Here is a 6,000-nt window from a genome sequence, read left to right on the forward strand (position 1 = left end):
AGCTATTCATCTGCCTTCGTTTATAATTCAACAAAATATTGCCCTCAAAATACCTTTCAGACTGGTCTAACGTCTTTAACTTCAATGAACTTCTCAACCTTTATAATTCCTCATCTCCTTGATCACTTTTCACTTCCATATTTCTCAAGCGTTATTTCCCAACATGTGCAGCATTTAAAAAGAATTAACAGGATAAATACACTAATTTTAAATTTAACTATATACAGTGTAAGAAGAATATATTTAAGTGAAATATCAGTATTTAGGTATAGACTGTCTTTTCAAGAACATCTTGTGTCATGTACTATGATTTATTTTACTACGAGGTGTCTTTGCACTTAAACAGAATGGCCACTAGAGTGCTGCAAGTATCCATTCAAGTCAGTCTCCATTCTGCACAGACGTTCTATTAATGATGAAAACAATAAGGCTGATATATCTTTAGAACTTATGGGCCACGATCAGTAAAGAAACACCAAGATTCATTTAAACTATGCATAGTTTTATCTGTTGTACATTTATGCTGATAACCCTTTATTAGGTTAGATGCAGAAAGTATGTAGATATAATTGAAATAAAGTCCATCTCTCAGTTAATAAAAATTAGTTTTCCTTTACCATCTTGCTATCAGCACTTTTACAACTTACTTCATTTTAATAATATATATAGACAAGTATCCATATGGGCATTGTTTACAAATAATTTCTTAATTTTTATTTACAAAGAATATAGGTCATGCTGGAGATGAACTTTGATTAAATTTCTAAGATATATTGTTTAACTTACATATCTATTCACTATATCAATGAAAATATTTTTGAAAAAGGTGCTCCTTTTAATATTTTACTGGTTTTAATTTTAAAGTTCAACCTAACACCTGTAATGCATATTTTTGTACTTAGAAATGAATTTTTTTTGAAGATCAGGCAATATTTTATTTATCTTTATAGTTGCAGTGTATACTATATATTTTAACAAATAAAATCTGAATATTCATCGTTTAAGAATAGATGGACGAATGCAATGTATTTACTAGCAAGCATCAAGAAAAGCACTTGTCGAAGCATGCATATACTTTATTTTCTGTATTGTTTACTGCTACTTACCTTTAGTAATAGTTTACATGAAATATCTTATTTCTTCTGTTAAGATTAGAAGTATAGGGCAGTGGTGTTTTCATTTTAAATATAAATTGAGAAACAGTTTGTTCCATATATTATTGATAAATACTACATTGGAATTCAGATCTCCTTAAAACAGAACTATTTAAATTATTTTTTAATATATGATACTGCCTTGAATTTGCCAGAATCTCCATGTCTGATCAGTTTGTAGCTCAGGAAAATGTGCTATATTTTAATTGCAAACATGTCACTATACACTAACGAAGTATAAACAGTTAACTTCAAGTTAATTCACATAAGCATTTCTCAAATAAGGCCAAGAACTAGTATTTCACCAAAGTCAAATGAGTAAACAAGAGATCAGAGCCATTAAGTTCCCACTTCTGTTGATTTGTCTCAAGGACTAATGGATGCACTTATATTTATATAACTGCACGTGCATGATTGCCCGTTGTTGCCAAATAGAGCCGGTGGTGAGACAGGTATATTCATTTCTTAGGTAAAACTCTACAGCTTCCCAATGCATGCAAGTATTCAGTTGGTTTTGCATGACCCTGGAGGCAAAACTGTAACTCCAGGCTCACTTCCCACAAAAATCCTTCATAAATGCTATCACTTAAATCATTTTCTGCCCTGCCTCTGCATGCATCATGCCGTCTTTTTCTGAAATACTTATTTCCCAAGTCAGCTCAAATTTCAGTTAATTTGTAATGCCTTCTATGAATCCCAAGTTGGAAATAATTGCTTTCTTATTTAGAATCACAAAGGATTTTGTTTACAGATCTCATTTTAATATTATCATATGTATTTCTCTCTGTCTTACAATTAGTCTATTTTTACAAATGTATTTCTCTCTGAAAACTGACTAACTGAATCACTTATTCATTCATTTGATGAATACCTGCAAGTATACATCAATGATTACCTAAGGTAAGTATTCAATGAGCACCCCTACAGTGAACTCAGAAGTGTTGTAGGCCCTGAGAATAAAATAGTGAACAAGACAAAAATTCCTGCCTTCACAGAGTTTTCCAGAATATAGATAAATCAGGTTATAAATAAGTACAAACATGAATATGTACTATAATTGCAGGAAATACATACTATAGAAAAATTAAAGCAGGCTAAGCAAATCAAGAGTGATTACAAGTTTCCTCTCTGTGGAGAAAGAAAAGGTGAGATCTGACTGCCTAAAGGAGGCAAGACATTCACTGTCTAAGGAAGGAGTGATTGAAAGAGAGGAAGCAGCAAGTGCAAAGAATAGAGATAGAGTAAATTTGGCAAGGTGAAGAACATAGAGATTAGCAAGGGGGAAGTTAAAGAAGGAAAGTTCAGAGAGTGGAAAAATTATATCTTGTCATCATGCTTTATCTTCCCCTAGTTTCTTATATTTCATACCACATTTAGTACACAAGATTTTACATATAGTAGGTACTCAATAGTAATACAATGTTGTGATTTTGAGGTAAGCAAAATCTGGGTTCGAATTGAAGTTTATCGTTTTATTTGTTTAATGACCTTGACTTATTTGTTTAATGACAAGCTTGTTGACTTAATAGAACTGGTAAACTCCTTAAGGAATTTAAAGTCTTCCTGCGTTGAAAATCAGTTCTAACAGAGCCATGTTTTGTTCCAAAGAACAAAGTTCTTGAACCAGGCTCATCTACCTGAACTTTAGCATTCCTCGTTTAAATTGTTCTGCATTAAGTTCTGAGGTTGACTTCTTCCACTTTCTTTCTAGATAAGGCAACTGAAAAAATCTCATTCAAATGATGTAAACCACCAGCTGATGAACATCAAATTATACCAATCAGTTTATGCCTATGATAAAAAGCATCTTGAGATAAGAAATAGTTATAGTGATTCTCTTCTATTTTCAATGTGTAGGTAAAAATCAGGGTCAGTAGTGAAAATATTTTTTCCCAAAATCTAGAAGACTATACAAATGCTATCAGTTCTGCCAGAATTATCTATTGTTCTCTTTGAGATAGAATAATCTTTGGATAGTATTTATGTCCTGCACTTACATGACTTCCAGCCAGTCTTCTTACATATGTGGGTAGAAAGTATTGATCATTTTAAATGTGAACTGAAGCAGTGTCTTCATTTACTTCTTTGATGAGCGCTCCAGAGCTAGCAGCATACTTAATATGCTTGAGAGGCTTGGGATCGCTTTACTAGAGAATAATAAAATAAATAGAATAATTTTACTTTTTAATATATTTACTTTCAGTACATGCCCTGAAAAAGTAATATTGACTAGTTAATTATGAGTTTAGGAATAAATGTTTTATCCATCTTATTTCTACTAGCGTCCTCCTTTGTGTTTCCACTCTTCCTTTGTGCCTTCATACCCTGGAAAACATAACCTGTTCTTTTAATATCTCTGTGAATTGGCATGTTTTGCCTTCTTTGGTATCCTAGTCTCCCTTTACCAGTTCTTGTCTTTAAAAAACTCCTGTTTTGCACTCACCTACAGCCACACCCCACCTGTGTTGCACCCCACCACAACACTGCTGCTCAAGTGAGCACACCCTGGTATACCCTGGTCGAGTGGCCATTGCTGATGTACATGTGTACAGATGCCAGAGGCCCTGCTCCCCAGCCTGCACTTTCACTGCTGTGGGAGCAAATGTGTGCATGCAGTCCAGCAGCCCTGCAGCCTACCAGTGCCCAACCACCGTGCCGGCACTGCTGCCAGTACATAAACGACAGCATATAAATGCCAGCAGCCGTGTCCCGGCCCCATGGTGACACCATGCCACTGCAAACATGCACATGGAGGCTGGCAGCCCCATGCCCACCAGCTCCCTATCCCAGTCAACCAGTATGTACCCCGTCATGCTGTTGCTGCTGCTGGATTGTGCAAATAAGCAGAGATCTCACTGCCATTGCCCAAACATAGTACATTGGTTGGCATCACACATTACAGCATTGTGACCAGTGGTCTAGGACCACCATAGCCTTTCCAGCACAACAGGTTTCTAACCTAAAGAGACCAGAGAACAAAGCTACTGGCCCAATATCAGCCCAAAAAGTTATGGCATGCAGCCCAGGAGTGTTAACTGAGCCTTGGACCCTAAAATCTTCCATAAACAAAGTCAACTGACTGAACCCACATTATATTACAATCAAACCCTCAATGGCATCAAAGAAGATAAAATCAAAGAAAAAAAAACCTATCCAAAGAACAACAGCTTCAAAGATTAAAGAAACATCAACCCACACAGTTGAGAAAGAACCAGAACAAAAAAAACTCTGGCAACTCAAAACATCAGAGTGTATTCTTACCTCCAAATGCCCACACTACTTCCCCAGTAATGGTTCTTAGCCAGGTTGAAATGTCTGAAATGACAGACATAGAATTAAGAATATGGATAGAAACAAAGATCATTAAGATTCTGGAGAAAGATGAAACCTAATACAAAAATTCTGAGGAATACAATAAAATGACACAGAAAATAAAAGATGAAATGGTCATTATAAGAAAGAACCAAAGCGATCTGATACAGCTGCAAAACTCACTTCAAGAATTTCATAATGCAATTGCAAATATTAAAAGCAGAATTGTCCAGGCTGAGAAAAGAATTTGAAGCTCAAAAAGCTGTTCTCTGAAATAACTCAGACAACAATTAAGAAAAAAATTAAAGAAGAATGAACAAAACTTTGAGAAATACGGAATTATGTTAAAAGATAAACTATATGACTCATTGGCATCCATGAAGAGAATGAGAGAAAGCAAGCAACTTGAAAAATATATTTGAGAATATCACTCATGAAAATATTCCTATCCTCATTAAAGAGGCTGACATTCAAATTCAGGAAATGCAGAGAACCCCCAGAAGATAGTACATAAGACTATACCCAAGATGCATAGTTATCAGATTCTCCAAGGTCAAAATGAAAGAAAAAATGTTAAAGGCAGCTAGTGAGAACAGGCATGATACATACAAAGGGACCCCCATTAGGCTAAAAGAAGACCACTCAGCAGAAATGCTACAAATCAGAAGAGATTAGGGGCCTATATTCAGCATTCTTAAATAAAACAAATTCCAACATTTCATATCCAACCAAACTAAGCTTCATAAGCTAAGGAGAAATAAGATCCATTTCAGGCAAGTAAATGCTAAGGGAATTCATTACCACTGGACTTGTCTTTCAACAGGTCCTGAAGGGAATGCTGTATATGAAAATAGAAGAACATTACCAGCCACTACAAAAACACTAATGTACATAGACCATTGACACTATTAAGCAACCATACAAATATGTGCATACAATAAACAGCAAACAACATGATGAGAGGATGATCAAATTCACACATATTAATATTAGCCTTCATAGTAAACAAGCTAATTGCTCCAATTAAAAGACACAGAAGTAGCAAGTTGGATAAAGAAGCAAGACCCAACTGTGTATGGTCTTTAAGATAGACATCTCAAATGCAATAATGCCATAGGCTCAAAGTAAAAGGTTGGAAAAAAAATCTACCAGTAAAATGGAAAACAGAAGAAAGAAGGGATAATAATCCTCTTTCAGACAAAACAGACTTTAAACCAAGAAAGGTTAAAAAAGATAAAGAATGGCATTGCATAATGCTAAACAGTTCAATTCAACAAGAAGACCTAACTATCCTAAATATATGCTCCCAACACAGGAGCACCCAAATTCATAAAGCAGCTCCTTAGAGACCTACAAAGAAACTTGTATTACCATACAAAAATAAAGGGAGGCTTCAATACCCCACTGAAAGTATCAGACAGATCATTGAGGCAGAAAACTAAGGTATTCAGGACCTGAACTCAGGACTGGATCAAATATGCCTGATAGATATATACAGAATTGCCTACTCAAAAATGAAAGGTTATACAGTCCT

The sequence above is a fragment of the Rhinopithecus roxellana genome, chromosome 4 (genome assembly GCF_007565055.1).
Source record: "Rhinopithecus roxellana isolate Shanxi Qingling chromosome 4, ASM756505v1, whole genome shotgun sequence".
Lineage (NCBI taxonomy): Eukaryota > Metazoa > Chordata > Mammalia > Primates > Cercopithecidae > Rhinopithecus > Rhinopithecus roxellana.